Source organism: Oryctolagus cuniculus, chromosome 12, assembly GCF_051225735.1.
Source record: "Oryctolagus cuniculus isolate XC-2025 breed Fujian yellow rabbit chromosome 12, ASM5122573v1, whole genome shotgun sequence".
Lineage (NCBI taxonomy): Eukaryota > Metazoa > Chordata > Mammalia > Lagomorpha > Leporidae > Oryctolagus > Oryctolagus cuniculus.
The window spans coordinates 117510614-117525802 of NC_142878.1; the positions used below are offsets into that span (position 1 = coordinate 117510614).

General features: G+C 37.7%; 1 pseudogene; it reads right to left on the reverse strand.

Moving 5' to 3' along the window:
- Positions 1 to 329: 329 nt before the first annotated feature.
- LOC149123267 (E3 ubiquitin-protein ligase TRIM13-like) lies at positions 330 to 4795 on the reverse strand (annotated as a pseudogene).
- Positions 4796 to 15189: the final 10394 nt, after the last annotated feature.

The window sequence follows — 15189 nt, forward strand, 5'->3', positions numbered from 1 at the left end:
GGATTTCATTTTTTTTTTGTTCATTCTCAAGTCTATGGACTTCAGCTCCTAAGGCATCAATGATATTTTTTCTAAGTTTAAGTGCAAAGGTCTCTAGTTCTAGTGTTTCACATCTTCAATTTCATATATCACTTAGTCAAAAATCTTGTCCTTCCAAATAAAGTCTTGTAACAACTCAGCCATCAAAATGTACCTCTGCATTAAATCTTATTTATCTAACCTGACATCTGTGGCTTTGATGTCATGAACTGCCCTTACAGATCGATCTTTCTCCAGGAGTTCAGTAAGCTGTTGTACTTATTCTGGCTGTCAGGATTGCTATAGAGGCCTTCTGTGTTAGTGTGGATAAGGATTGGTGAGACCACAGCTAATAAGGTGCACACACCCAAAGAACATAGGCTGACAGAGTGAATTGCCTGCATATTCATCAAATAAAGATCACTTTAGGGATGCAGTGGGACTGAAGAAAATGAGAAAGTCAAGCAGAAGGACTACTGCAAATAACTGATAAAAGTGCCAGGGAATCTTGTTAATGAATGTGACAGTGCCCTGAGGCAAAGAAAGTATCCACATCTACTAATTTGATGTTCTCACACTAACTGGTCAATGTTCTTCATCAAAGGGCTTCTGGGAAAATGAAGAGGCAGGTAAAGGGATTTCCTTGATGACTTTGATTTTCTCCCAGAATGCCTACATATGTTGCAGAAACATCATGGGTTCTGCCAAGTCTTTGAAAGCCTCAGCCATGTTAAAGGCCAATCATTGTTCCTGTAAGGTGGTGTTGAGTTGGTTAACCTCTGGGTCATAAGCTTGCAGAACTGCAAATTTCATGATCTCCAAGTCAGACAGGATTTCATTATCCTTTTGATCCAATGTGTGTTTCAACTTCTCAAAAAATTTCTTAATTTCATCTTAATCTTTAGTCAGTAACTGTGAGTATTTTCTCTTACTAGTTTCCAGGTATCCAAGTGAGAAAGAGCATCTCCCCTACACGTTCTCTCAAAGCTCTGGAAGAGGAAATCAAAGGCATTCCTTTCCTGAGCAGAGGCATCTTCAATAGATCAGAAGACATACTTGGTGTGGTCAGCAGGAATAGCACAGATCCCACAAATCAGCTGCATATCAGTCAGGCAGAAAGCAATGAGGGACTGCCCCAAGAGTCCTTTGTACACGGGCATCTTGGGAGAAATCTTGATCTTGTTCTACTTTTCTACAATACCCATCAGGGAATAATTAACCTGCAGCCTGCTAACTCCAGTAGCTGACATTTTCTTATGGCAGGAGGGACACTTGAATGATGATAGTCTCCACAATAAATTCTGCACAGTTCCCTCTATGAGACCTTTCAGGCGCTTTTGGCAGAAGTTATGTGAGCAAGGCAAAACTTGAGGATCATCAAACAGATTGCAACAAATTGGGCACATGAGATCTTCAAGCACTACATCACATTCAGGGAGTCTTCTGTAAGTCAGAGGGCACCAAAGACAATGGTGTTTCTAGGGAAGAAATGCTATCTTCTGGTTGAGTAAGAAGCACGAGCAGTTAGTCAGCAGCTCCATCAGCTCTACCAGAAGGAGTGCCTCTGGCATCATGAGGGATATGCCACACCCCCTCCAGCCATGGGGGCCACGTGATATGTGCCAATAATGGCTGCAAGATGGATTCATGGCTCCACATTACTTCTTTATCATTTTTCAAAAGGGAACATTCCTCAGTCATTAGATGAGTCAGTGTTGTAAGAAAAGAACATGTTTTAAATTGGTTGGCTAAATGAAGAGGTTTTCCCTGTTTCTTCCAGTATGACATATCCTACAGATACTAAACTCTAGACTCTTTTAGACAAAACAAAATGTAATTAAAATGTCAGTAGTTATAAGATCTATTTTTTGATTTACATCCTTATTTCACTGTTTGTCAAACATTTTTCTTCAAGCTCATTTTCTCCAAACCCTTGTATAAAATAAAACCCAATGTCCAGTTCTCATTGATCATGCAGATAATATCAACTGATTCAAACAAAGAGAGCTCTCAGAACCGTAATAGCTTAACCTCACCACACCTGCACTGCATGCAGTTCCTGAGGAACTATCAAAGTCTTCAAACATCATTGCTTGGAAACTAGTGGTTTAGATGAAATGTTTTAATCTATGTTTACTTTGCATAGTGTGATTGGTCTCCCGTTACTGATATGCCCATGTAGGAGCCATGAAGTTCAAGTTCTTGAATGATTTTCTTTGATAAAGAACATTAGAAAGTAGAAAATGTTAATGAAATTTTTTTTTTCTAATCGGATCGGTGGCTCTAGTGGCACAAATATTTTCAGCAGTGGGACAGTATTTTAAAATTAAAAGCTTAATGGAAAATCTAACATGTAAAACATATTAAGCCATTTTACATGTAAAATCATGATTTAAAATGTTAATATTCATGAGTGACCCAACCACTAATTAAGTGCAATGTAAGACATTTGCAGGTTTAAAATTACCAAACATTATATTTGCATCAGATGTTATGGTAAGTACTAAAGTTACATAGTGGTGAACAAAATTAACATAACCCCACCCATATCAATCTGATAGTCCAAAAGAGAAAAACTTAAATAACCAAAGAAAAACCTATAAATCTTATGAAAAGTCAATATGTTAGACTCAACATTAAATTTATTTCTACATTTTAATGATCTAACATTAAAATCCAAGTATAAATAAATAAGTAAAAATTATTTCTTAAAAAGTCAGCCCCTGGTATTCTCTAAGACCATTTTTCATTTAAACAAAGATGACAAAAGAAGTGTTATTCTTGAATTTATAGTAAATTCATTTACCTTAACAACAGACATTAATATGATAGTCAATGTGTTAAAAGCATTTCAATGGATACTTTCGTTAGTTTCAAAAATAATTTCATAGAAAATGAATGTCAGCAAATATTTTGAACATTTTTGATAAAATTAAAATAAATGCCCCTAAACAATTTTTTTAAAGATTATTTATTTATTTATTTATTTGACAGGTAGAGTTACAGACAGGAAGAGAGAGAGAGAGAGAAAGCTTTTCGTTCCAATGGTTCACTCACCAAATGGCCTCCATGGCCAGAGCTATGCCAATCCAAAGCCAGGAGCTAAGTCCTTCTTCCTGGTCTCATGTGGGTGCAGGGGCCCAAGCACTTGGGCCATCCTCCACTGCCTTCCTGGGCCACAGCAGAGAGCTGGACTGGAAGAGGAGCAACCAGGACTAGAACTTGGTGCCCATATGGGGTGCTGGTGCTGAAGGCAGAGGATTAACCTAGTGCACCACCTTGCCACCCCACCCCTAAACAATTTAAAATATTGTCAATATAGTGTAAGTTTTTCTCTTAAAGAGGTACAGGGAAGACATTTTATTTCATCCTGAAGTGACAGGTAATCTCTTAGTGTTAAACTCTTACAGTAAAAATGATGCTTGTGTTCACATACATGCACTCTTGTACATATAAATGTCATGCATTTCTTCCAAAACTATGCATACTATACATAAGTAAATAAAAATAATAAATGTTATAAATATTCATTACTTATACATTCATTTTTTAAAAGTTTTTGTTTAATTGGTGACTCTCAATTTTCTTTTATTTTAAAGATTTATTTCTTTATTTGAAAGAGTTACTCAGAGAGAGATGGAGAGGCAGAGAGAGAGAGAGGTCTTCCATCCACTGGTTCACTCCCAATTGGCCACAATGGCCGGAACTGTGCTTATCTGAAACCAGGAGCCAGAAGCTTCTTTCAGGTCTCCCACATGGGCACAGGGGCCCAAAGACTTGGACCATCTTCTACTGCTTTCCCAGGCCATAGCAGAGAGCTGGATTGGAAATGGAGCAGCCAGGACTCAAACCAGTGCCCATATGGGATGCCAGCACTGCAGACAGCAGCTTTACCCACTACATCACAGCACTGGCCCCACATATACATCATTTCTATAAAGCTTTTTTTTTTTCCCAGAAAACAACTATTTCATCTTTTGTATCAACATGTGGTACTTGTAAAACTTATGGAATATAATCCAATATTTCAAAACATGTATAAGTAGATCAATCAAGTAATTAGTGTTTCCATTTCCTTATAGTTTTTTTCTAAGCTCATCAGCTCCTCCCCTCTAATTGTTCATATAGTATATAATGCAATATTGTGATCTATAGTTACTTTGCTGTACTGGGAAAGCTAAGAACTGATTATTCCTATATAACTAGATTTTCATAACTATACCTGATGTCATCTGCCCCTCTTCCCTCATCTTTATTTTAATTAAAATTATTTTAGAATTAAAATATTTTAATTTTAAAATTGGTTATCTTCTATAATGACTCCAATTCTAACTTTCTCACAAGCATACTAGTATTTTAAAGCTGAATATCATATGATTATTTTGTATATGAAAAATATAAAAATACCATTGCCTCCGCCTTGCAGTGCTGGTACACTGGGTTCTAGTCTCAATTGGGGCACTGGATTCTGTCCCAGTTGCCCCTCTTCCAGGCCAGCTCTCTGCTGTGGCCAGGGAGTACAGTGAGGGATGGCCCAAGTCCTTGGGCCCTGCACCCCATGGGAGACCAGGATAAGTACCTGGCTCCTGCCATTGGATGAGCACGGTGCGCCGGCCGCAGCGTGCCAGCTTCAGCGGCCATTGGAGGGTGAACCAACGGCAAAGGAAGACCTTTCTCTCTGTCTCTCTCTCTCTCACTGTCCACTCTGCCTGTCAAAATAAATAAATAAATAAATACATACCATTGGTACTCCAAGATGTGCAATAAGTATTGTCATTCTGACTGCATTTTTAAATATAAAGACATGTAAACATGTAATTTCTTTATTTTCTACTGTGAGGCACACAAGTATGCCTCTATTTTTACTCATCTTATCCTAGAAGAAATAGATAAATTCTTGAACACCTACAACATACTTAAATTGAGCCATGAAGATGTAGAAAACCTAAACAGACACATAACAAAGACAGAAATTGAATTAGTAATGAAGACCCTCCCAACAAAGAAAAGCCCTGGACTGGATAGATTCACTGCTGAATTCTACCAAATACTTAAAGAACTAACCAATTCTTCTGAAAATTTTTAATAAATTGAAAGGGAAAGAATCCACCCAAATTCTTTCTATGAAACCAGCATCACCTTAATTGTTAAAGCTGAAAAAGATGTAACAGAAAAAGAGAATTACAGACCAATTTCCCTGATGAACATAGACACAAAAATTTTCAACAAAATTCTGGCCAATTGAATCCAACAACACGACAAAAAGATCATTCGCCTGAACCAAATGTGATTCATTCCTGGTATGCAGGGATGGTTCAACATTTGCAAATCAATGTGATACATCACATCAACAAATTGAAGAACAAAAACCATATGCTTATTTCATTAGATGCAGAGAAAGCATTTGACAAAATACAACACCCTTTCATGATGAAAAATCTAAGCGAATTGGGTTTAGAGGAACATTCTTCAACACAATCAAGGCAATTCATAACAAACCCACGACCAACTCATACTGAATGGGGAAAAGTTGGAAGCACTCCCACTAAGATCCGGTACCAGTCAGGGATGCCCACTCTCACCATTGCTATTCAATATAGTACTGGAAGTTTTAGCCAGAGTCATAAGGCAAGAAAAGAAATCAAAGGGATACAATTCAGGAAAGAGGATGTCAAACTAACCATATTTGCAGATGACATGATTCTATATATAGAGGACCCAACAGAATCCACTAAGAGGTTACTGGAACTCATAGAAGAGTTTGATAAAGTAGCAAGATATAAAATCAATACACAAAAACCAACAGCCTGTGTATACACAGACAATGCCATGGCTGAGAAAGAACTAAGGTCAATCCCATTCACAATAGCTACAAAAAAGTCAAATACCTTGGAATAAACTTAACAAAGGATGTCACAGATCTCTACAATGAAAATTACAAAACATTAAATAAAGAAATAAAAAAAGACACAAAAAATGGACAAATTTTCCATGTTCATGGATTGGAAGAATCAATACATCAAAATGTCCATTCCTCAGAGAGTAATTTACAAAGTCAATGTGATACCAATCAAAATACCAATGTCACTCTTCTCAGATCTAGAAAAAATGGTGCTTAAATTCATATGGATCCACAGGAGACTTTGAATAGCTAAAACAATCTTATACAACAAAAACAAAGTTGGAGACATCACAATACCATACTTTAAGACATCATACAAGACAATTATAATCTAAACAGCCTGGTACTGGTACAAAAACAGATGGACAGATCAGTGTAACAGACTAGAAACACCAGAAATCAATCCAAACATCTACAACCAACTTATATTTGACCAAGGAGCTAACCAATCCCTGGAGGAAGGACAGCCTCTTCAACAAATGCTGCTGGGAAAACTGGATTTCCACATGCAGAAGTATGAGACAAGACCCCTACCCTACACCTTACACAAAAATCCACTCAACATGGATTAAAGATATAAATCTATGATCTGATTTCATCAAATTATTAGAGAACATTGGGGAAACCCTGCAAGACATTGGCCAGGCAGAGTTCTTGGAAAAGACCCTGGAGGCACAGGCAGTCAAAACCAAAATTAGCAAACAGGATTACTTCAAATTGACAAGTTTCTGTATGGCAAAAAGAAACAGTCAAGAAAAAGAAGAGGCAACCAACAGAATGGGAGAAATTATTCACAAATTATTCAACTGATAAAGGATTAATAACCAGAATCTAAGAGATCAAGAAACTCCACAACAACAAAACAATCAACCCAGTTAAGAGATGGGCCAAGGACTTAAACAGACATTTTTCAAAAGAGGAAATCCAAATGACCAACAGACACATGAAAAAAGGTTCAGGATCATTAGCTATCATGGAAGTGCAAATCAAAACCACAATGAGGCTTCACCTCACTCTGTTTAGAATGGCTTTCATACAGAAATAAACAAACAATAAATGATGGTGAGGATTTGGGGGAAAAGGTACACTAATTCACTGTTGGTGGGAATGCGAACTGGTAAAATCACTATAGAAGACAGTTTGGAGATAGTTCAGAAATCTGAATATAGTCCTATCATATGACCCAGCCATCCCATTCCTTAGAATTTACCCAAGGGAAATGAAATCCACCATCAAAAGAGTTATCTGCACTTTCATGTTTATTGCACCTCAATTCACAATAGCTAATGTATGGAATTAACAACCTAGTCACCCATCAATGGAAGATGGGTCATTTGCAACAAAATGGATGAATCTGGAAAAATCATACTTAGTGAAATAAGGCAGTCCCAAAGGGACAAATACCATATGTTCTCCCTATTCTGTGACAACTAACAGAGCACCTAAAAGGAAACCTGTAGAAGTAAAATTGATACGATGAGAAGCAAAGACTTGAACAGCCCTTGTCTTGAATGTCAAGGAACAGCTTATTATCTCATTTTTTCTACATAATACCATTGGTTGTACTCTTTACTTAAAATAGAATTAATCATAGGTGTATTAATTCAATGGAAAATATATCCCAGTAAAAAATAAGGGTGGAAATAAGAGAGATACAAGCTGTACAGTTTGGAGCACATTCCCACAGACTTACCTAAGGGTAAACCTAAAAACGTGCCATGAGACTCTCAATCTCATTAAGCTGGATGGCTTCAATGCCACCTTATGTATTACAGTGATTATATTAAGTGCATAACTGATCATATAGATAGGGTTAAGTGTCAAAGGGATCAAATAAATAAGACCAAGTGTCTGGTAATAACAATAGATAGAATTAAAAAGCAGAGATGTTCCAACATGGGAAGCAGACTGCACAGCGGACTCATAGTATGAGAAATGCCCTAAACAGCACTCTGACCTCAGAATCAGCCCTTAAGGCATTCAGATCTTCCTAAAAAGCCCATGGGAGCATTTCAGGTATGAAGAGCCAAGACATTGTGGCAAAAAATGTTCTACATGAAGGATCTGTGTGAGTGAGATCCCATTGGAAAGAAGGGGCCATCAAAGAAGGATGTACTTTTCTCTGAAGAGAGGAGAGAACTTCCACTTTGCTTATGGCCCTGTCTAAATATTGCTGGAGTTTGTGGACTCAAAAGACTTCCATAGACTTTGCAGCTCATGTCAAGAGACTCAGGTGATCATTGACACCATAAATAAGAGTTAATTGTTCAATCAACAACTGGAGTCCTGTGCACTTACTCCCCATGTAGGACCTCTGTCTTTAATGAGTTGTACTATGATAATTAATTGCAAAACTTGTTTTCAAACAGTACTGTATACTGTGTGCATGTGTGTACAAATTGTTTAAATCTTTACTTAGTACAGAGTTGGTCTTTTATATATAAGGTTAATTAACAATGAATCTTAGTGAAGAATGGGATGGGAGAGGGAGTAGCCAGTGGGCTTGGAGGGCAGAAATGGGGAGGAAGAACCACTATATTCTTAAAGCTGTACTATGAAATTTGTATTCATTAAATAAAAGCTTTCTTTTAAAAAAGAGACTATTGGAACTCCCAGATGTGCTTGATAAAGTAACAGGATATAAAATCAACACACAAAAATTATCTTCCTTTGCAAATGCAGACAATACCACAGCTGAGAAAGAACTTGTAAGATCAATCCCAATAGCTGCAAAGACAGGCAAAGACAGGTGGCAACATATCAAAAGTCACTGCACAGGTGGCTGAGATGACAACTCCACCACCACAAACACAAAACCCACCACCTAAACCCATTGGCACTTGGGGACCAACCTGATCAGAGCAACTCAGGAATGCCTGGTTTACAGGTGGCTCAGCCTTGGTAGACCCTGGAAAGGTGCAGCCTGTAGACCCTCAGATAGAATGATCCTGACAAAAGAGGGAATAGACAATTCAGCACAGCATGCAGAAACGCTTTCAATTTGGTTAGCAGTAGAAAAAACAATCCAAGAAGGACACAAACACATTTACATTTGCAATAATTCACAGTGCTCATACAATGCAGTCACAATTTCGCCTAGTAAATGGAAGAAAAATAATTGGCAAATCTGTGGTAAAGATATATGGTCCAATGAGACATGTGCTAAGATATCTGAGTCCAAATAAACTTAAAATAATGATTTAACAAACTTAAAATAATGATTACTCATGTAGATGCCAGTACTAATAAACCCAATCATGAAGCACAATACAATGAGGTGGTAGACAGATTTAGTAAAATAGATCAAATAGCAACTATTAAGCTAAAAAAACCCTAATAATTGGTAAATTAACATACCTAAATTGAAAATCACTAAACAAAATTGAGAATATAAAGTAAAAATACACTAAAATTAAAGAAAAATCCAAATGGAAAATAGTTAATACTGATCCATTAGAGATAACAAAAGAAACTCTTCAATTACATCAATGGCTAGGACATATAGGAACACATGCAATGTACAAATGGGTTCCTGATTGAGACCTACCCATTACGTGGCAACAGTGTAAGAATGCTATTAAAATGTGTACAGATTGTCCAAATATATCACCAAGATTTAGACAGAACCACCATTAAAATATAAAATTAGAACATTTAGCTGTTTACTACAAATAGACTTTATAGATCCATTACTCAAGCTCCAAAAGAAATATGCATGTACAATAGTAGACACTGAAACAGGACTGGAAATTGCTAGAGAATGCAAACACCCAAACCAGGACAACACTATTAGTATTTACGGACATGGATTTCACTCTTTGGAGTCCCAATAGTGATTGAAAGTGATCAAGGATCCCACTTTATGGGATATAAAAGATGGGCAGAAAATTTTGACATCATATGGAACTGGGGCTGGTGCTGTGCCGCCGTGGGTTAACATCTTGGCCTGAAGCACTGGCATCCCATATGAGTGCCGGTTTCTAGTCCTGACTGCTCAACTTCCTATCCAGCTCTCTGCTATGGCCTGGACAAACAGTACAAGATGGCCCAAGTCCTTGGGCCTCCGCACCTGCATGGGAGACCTGCAAAATGCCCTAGACATTGCAGTTTTTGAATTAAACTCCAGACCAAGGATAAACACAGGACACCCACATAAAGCATAACACAAAATGCCAATGATTTATTAGAAGTAACACCACAACAAAATTCAAAACACAAAGTCAAACCTTATAAGTTAATTTAAAAAAACATTTAAGGATCAAATGTTACCCTCACAAGAAATTATAGCTAACAGACCAGGAAACACATACTGGACTACAAGCAATAAAGAACAATTAAAACTCCCAAGGAGAGATGAGTTAATATTTGTTGTAAACTCAGGTCAATACTCTTGTGCTGGGGCTAGCACTGTGGTGCAGCAAGTTAATGCCCTGGCCTGAGGTGCCAGCAAGCCATATGGGCACCATTTGAGACCCAGCTGCTCCACTTCTGATCCAGGTCTCTGCTGTGGCCTGGGAAGGCAGTGGAAGATGGCTCAAGTCCTTGGGCCCCTGCACCCATGTGGGAGACCCAGAGGAAGCTCCTGGCTCTTGGCTTCAGATCAGCACAGCTCCAGCCATTTTGGCCAACCAACGGATGGAAGACCTCTCTCTCTTTCTCTGCCTCTCCTCTCTCTGTGTAACTCTGACTTTCAAATAAATGAATAAATCTTAAAAAAAAAAAAAAAAAAAAAAAACAAAAAAAACTTGTGCTTATCTGAAGTAGGATCATGCCAGCAAATAGCCAACCCAATCTGGATCCATCAACAATACAGGCCATCACTACCTTCATAAAACCATTACTGCCCTTGGATGGATTTATGACAACCAACTACTAGACATCCTGGTGAGTATCCTGCACAAGAGTCCAACCTCAGAGTTTGAGCCCAACATCTTCAACATTTACACTGACACAGACATTAAATTTAACACTCAATAACACTGATCTACCCTGATGATGGGATGCCAATCTGCCTGTGCAACCCCATGAAATCAACTTCAAGGTTCTTCCAAACATGCTTCCTACAATATATACAACCTGTTTAGCCTTTACTGTGGTTGTCCTGTCTTGACATTAACATTTTATGAACAGTCAGTGAACAGTAGTGACTGGTAGAGAAAGCTCATCTCCAACTACACCTTCTGTTTGATCAAAACCTTAAAAGAATAAAATTCAATGGATATTAATAATTGGACTATAATCAGTACAAACCCATATACATATATGGTAGAACTGCAGAGCCCAGATGGAATTATACAAAGATTCCATTCATCACCTTTTACACTGGATCAATTCCCAATTGGATACACAACCCAGGAATGTGAATAAAGAGCCCAGGAGTGTATGGAAACAGATGAAAATTATGAAGATTTCATTTTGATTGATGATGAGACAGATAGCATTGGTATAAATCAAGAATAGTTCATCAAAAATATAATAACCTATATCGATGACTTACTTCCACAATTAAATATTCATCATCTCACCATTGTATACCAATTATTGGGATGACCAATCAGAAGACATCTTGACAAACTTTACTACTGCTCCTGAGACAGAAACAGAATAGTATGAGATGCCTCATCATTTCCTATATTATCCTTCAATTTCTTCAAATTTCAATCTCAAGCCCCCCCCCCCCCATATTTCACCACCAACCCTGCTACTCCAATCTACAATCATACTGACAATCTGGAAACATCTTGATGAAAATATTACCAAAGTGGCCGGGCACTTTGATCATAAATAGCTTGCCAAAAATATCTCTTATAACATTAATAACTTTTATGCCAAATATGCCTTCTGCTTTTATGTAAGTCAGTATGTTTATACAGAACAATGCAAAGAATACTGCAAAGCAAATAGAAGATATAGTGTCTGGCAAGCAGAGTTTTGGCCAGTGAACAATTTGGCAGAGCTTTGACAAGATGCAGCAGATCCACTCAGCCATCACTTGCAATAAGCCATTGTTGCCCAAGAGGATGGAAAGCAGTTGTGAGGCTTGATTTTTATCCCCTCTCTGGGGTAGGTGGGCAGTGATTGTGATCTAGGGCATCCTCAATCACAAGCCCATCCTTTTTGGGTGTCACCAACCAGAAGTTGGTTTTGGGTGTGGCCAATGGTGTGATAGAAGCCTTCTGAGTGAGACCAATTGTGATACGGTAAAGTGGGTGAAGTAAAGTAGTGGCCAGCTGGTTGGCTGCTTCTTTATGATGTAATGTTCTTCTGTCCTTATCGTGCTGACAAGCTGTGTCTGTTTCTGGCAGAAGATCTGGGCAGTTCCTCGTGCTTAGTAGCATTAGCTAAAGTAACTCGATCTTGGTTTGATTTTTCTCTTTCTTTTTGGGCTAGTGGTGCTCTGTAACTCTTTTGGGACTCCTGCAGGATTCCCTACAATGTGCCAGCAGGAGTTGTTTATTTTGAAATTGGAGATATAGATTCAATGGGGATCCTTGAGAAGACAAAGTGGGAAAGCCACACTCAATTGTTGCTGACTTCCCTTTGTCAACTCAATTGCTCTGTCTGAATTAATGTTATACCTCCCACATAGTGATTAGCGCTTGTAATTTCAAGCCGCTTATCAATGACCTGAGTACTAATACATATTTTGTGTTAAATCTACAAAAATGTATATAATGTAGCTGCTGTGGTAAACATAAAAAGAGTGATAATCAGAGTGGAATTGACTGAGGATCTTACAAGAATTAAGATCCAAGTCAATCTTGTAATAATCATTAATGAAAATATATACATTCATGCATCTCATGTCTGATTATGTTTAGTCCTATATTAATTCATTTAATATTCTTTAGAAACAGACATAGATAAGATAAATACCACTTTCCTCTTCACCATCCACAGAAAACCTGCTCCCTGAGTTAATCATTCTATTAAGTTTAATTTTCTCAAGCATTTTTAGCCATGTCTACATATAGAATGCATAACAAAGATGAGAATTCTCATTTTATGCATACTTGATTTTGGAATATTAGTGTATAAAGTGTTACATGAATTCAAATAATTAAATGTACATGTTTTAAAATGATCTGAAATACAAATTTTTAATTACTTATGGAGATATTATGTTCACTTAATTATCATGTAACTTTTCCATTCAGAGTGTACAATTGAGTGGTTTTAACAGATATATGGAATCATTATGGCTGTCAATTAAGAACACATTTACCACTTCAGCTACAAACTCAGTACCCTATAACTGTTCCTTAATGATGGCTTCATCCCTCCAACCCAAACTAAACACAAATCTAGTTAGTTTTTTTCATAGAATTTTGTACTGTGAACATCCCATTTGATGGATGCAGGTTTCCAAGAGTTCTCATGCCCAATGTGGAGCCCATCCACAAGTTGGGCCTGGGGCCCACCTCACAATTGCACTCACAGTGCACAGGAACAGCAACAGGCCCACGGAAAGGAGGAGAAGTAGAGATGATTTCTCACATCCAAGGTATCCAGTCAACTGGCAGAAAGGAAAACTTCCCATTCTTGGCTTCACACAATTGGACTGCAGTTTACTGACAATGATTCAGGAGAGGAGAGGGAAAGAGAAAATCTAAATTCAAATATCACTGAATTTCCATGCTGTTACTTAATCTCAGCAGATTTAAAAAAAAAAGATTTATTTATTTTGAAAGGCAAAGTTACAGAGAGTCAGAGGCAGAGAGAGAGAGAGAGAGAGAGAGAGAGAAAGTCTTCCATCCACTCATTCACTCTCCAGATGGCTGCAACTACCAGACATGCACTGATCCAAAGCCAGAAGGCAGGAGCTTCTTTCAAGTCTCCCAAGAGGGTTCAGGGGCCCAAAGGCTTGGGCCATCCTCTACTGCTCCCCCAGACCATAGCAGAGAGCTGGATCAGAAGTGGAGCTTTACCCACTATGCCACAGCACCAGCCTCAATCTTAGTAGATTTTAGCAGTTATGTTTTCATTCACGGCTGTTTTTGAGACCATTTAAAGAGCATTTAGAGGGTTGGATTTCTGTTTATATTTAAGGAATTTTCACCAATTTAAGAATAATGTAGGTCTACATAACTACTTGCTGTCCTATAAGAAATCTTTATAAAGATCTTTCAATTGTAATGAATTGTAATGAACAAGTAATTCATGAATTACTTGTAATTGTCATACAGTAATGACACATTAACTCTGACAATTAACATCATCAATCAATTGTCAATATCCTGAGAGTCACATGGTTATTGACATCCTTTGGAGGCTTTGAGGAAGCCAAAGTGTCATATGTGTTGTTATACTTTAGCAATTAAAAAATTCTAGAGGCCAGAGTTCTGGTGTAGCAGGTAAAGCTGCCGCCTGTGGTGCTGGCAACCCATGTGGGTGCCAGTTCAAGTCCTGGCTGCTCCACTTCCAATCCAACTCTCTGCTATGGCCTGGGAAAGCAGTGGAAGGTGGCCCAGGTCCTTGGACCCCTGCACCCATGTGGGAGACCTGGAGGAAGCTCCTGGCTCCTGACTTTGGATCGGCACAACTCCAGCCATTGCAGACAGTTGTGGAGTGAACCAGCAGATGGAAGATCTCTCTATCTCTCTGCCTCCCCTTCTCTCTCTGTGTAGCTCTGACTTTCAAATAAATAAATACATCTTTAGAAAAAAATTCTGTACTAGTCACCCCAAGTTCATTGAATTAGTAAAATTCATTCACGTATTTAAAACACCTTTGACAATAATTTTGAAAACCTTAGATGATACATAAAATTTCAAGGAATTGAAAATTCATTGATAATGAAGTATGAACTTAATTTAATAGGTAATGAAAAGATAAACGAGAGAATATGCCAAAATTTTAGTTGCATCAATAGATTATGCCTTTTTGGTTGTTTCTTTCCTATGTGTTCTATAATCCTAATGGCTAATTTAGAGCAACAAGTTAAAATTTGCAAGGTCTTTAAGAAAACATCTCTCATGTAGACTAGTCTATATTGATGTAAGGCATGATTTCTAGAAATCATGTATTAGAAATCATGTATTCTAATGTTTACTTTTTAGGAACAATGAATGGTGGATGCCATATATATGTGTAACTGCAGATTTTATTACCATTTTTCTACTTCTCATCACAGTTAATTGTTCCCTAATTTCATCATATCAGATATTATATTGATTTTACCTGTACAAAACACTTAGACATCCCATACTGGTTTGTGTATGTGTATACAAGTGTAAGTGTCTGTGTGTGTATGTGTGTTCATGCAGGTG